Raw genomic sequence first — 1,625 nt, forward strand, 5'->3', positions numbered from 1 at the left:
AGGAATGCTGACACGATTTTAAAAGCCTGAAGTTGTTCCAAACCTATTTTCATAAGAAAGAAATTATACTTTTCTCTAGTAGTTAATCTCTTTGAAAAGAAGAGTAGGTAATGAGGATGCCAAGAGTTTCCTAATTTTGAAAGAAATGGTAATTCTTCACCACTAGAAAGGAAGTCCATTGCGAAAGAATATAATAGAAATATGGAAAAATCAAAAGTGAAAGTCACGCAAGCCCTCCAGATGAGTGTCGCTCAGAAGACAAAGCCCAGTGCCTGAAGGCAACCTGAGTGGCAATCCTATCTTCAGCCCCACTGAAGCCCTCATTTGCTGTTTGGGTACAAAACAAGTCTACACAATGCTATGCTTTCTCACTGCCGCCTCATCCTTGCTTTTTTGAATAAACTTTCATTTTGCCTACTTAGGCTTTTCTTCTCTTGGTTTGAAGCCTGGAACTCCTCCCATCTAAGGCCATGAATGCCTTTCTTCAGGGTGCAGTTGGTCCCGAGCTCCAAAGCCAGCAAGAGCAGGCTCAGACCCTGCCTGCCCCTTCCTGCCCACCCCCCAGCTCAGCAGCTCTCAGCTTGGGTTTACACGGTGCTTTCGCCCCACCCGCCGCTCCCAGGGAGCCGCTCCCAGCTGCTCCCGCGGCTCCTCCCTTCTCCTTGGTGCGCACCGTTTATTCTTCTTAAAACTGAGATATAATTCACAGACCATAAAATTCAGCCTTTCAAAGTGTACAATTCAGTGGGTTTTAGTACAGTCACAAGGTTTTGCAACCATCATCACTGTCTAATTCCTGAACATTTCCATTACCCTAAAGAGAAACCCCACACCCAGTAGCTATCATTCCCCAGCCTTCCCTCCCACCCGGAAACTACTAATCTATTTTGTCTCTATACATTTGTCTATTCTGGACATTTCACATTAATGGGATCATACAGCATATGACCTTTTGTGACTTTCTTCTTTCACTGAACATAATGTTTTCAAGGTTCATCCATGCTGTAGCATGTATCAATACTTCATTCCTTTTCATGGCCAAATAATATTCCATTATATGGAATAATGTATTCTGTATATTTCAGTATAAACAAAAAAATAATATTCCATTTATTTATCCATTCTTCAGTTAATGGATATTTGGGTTGTTTCCACCTTTTGGCTGTTATGAATAATACCGCTATGAACATTTATGTACAAGTCTCTGTGTGGAAATAGGGTTTCATTTCTCTTGGGTAGATACCTAGGAGAAGATTTTTCTGGGTCATATGGTAATTCTATGTTTAACTTTTTAAAATTGTGGTAAAATAACATAACATAAAATTTACCATCTTAACCATTTTAAAACGTACAAGTCATGTCACAATAGTGGCAACTATATTTAATTTTTTGAGGAAATGCCGAAACAGTTTCCAAAATAACTACACCATTTTACACCCCACAAGCAGTGTATGGGTTTCCAGTTTCTCCACCTTCTTGCCAATACTTTTTATCCTCTGTCTTTTTGATTCTAGCCATCCCAGTGGGTGTGAAGTGGTAGCTTTGTTGTTTGATTTGCACTTCCCTGATGACTGCCAATGTTGAGCATCTCTTCTTATTCTCTGTCTTTGTCTCTTTCCCTTCTC

At 40.3% G+C, this 1,625-nt stretch overlaps 1 protein-coding gene across 1 annotated transcript in view; it reads left to right on the plus strand.

The window, feature by feature from the left end:
• LOC103069054 (DNA polymerase nu-like) overlaps positions 1–1,625 on the plus strand; it is a gene marked incomplete at its 5' end in the record, with an annotated part of 68,784 nt that overhangs the window by 2,174 nt on the left and 64,985 nt on the right.

Source organism: Lipotes vexillifer, unplaced genomic scaffold (genome assembly GCF_000442215.2).
Source record: "Lipotes vexillifer unplaced genomic scaffold, Lipotes_vexillifer_v1.1 scaffold966, whole genome shotgun sequence".
Classification (NCBI taxonomy): Eukaryota; Metazoa; Chordata; class Mammalia; order Artiodactyla; family Lipotidae; genus Lipotes; species Lipotes vexillifer.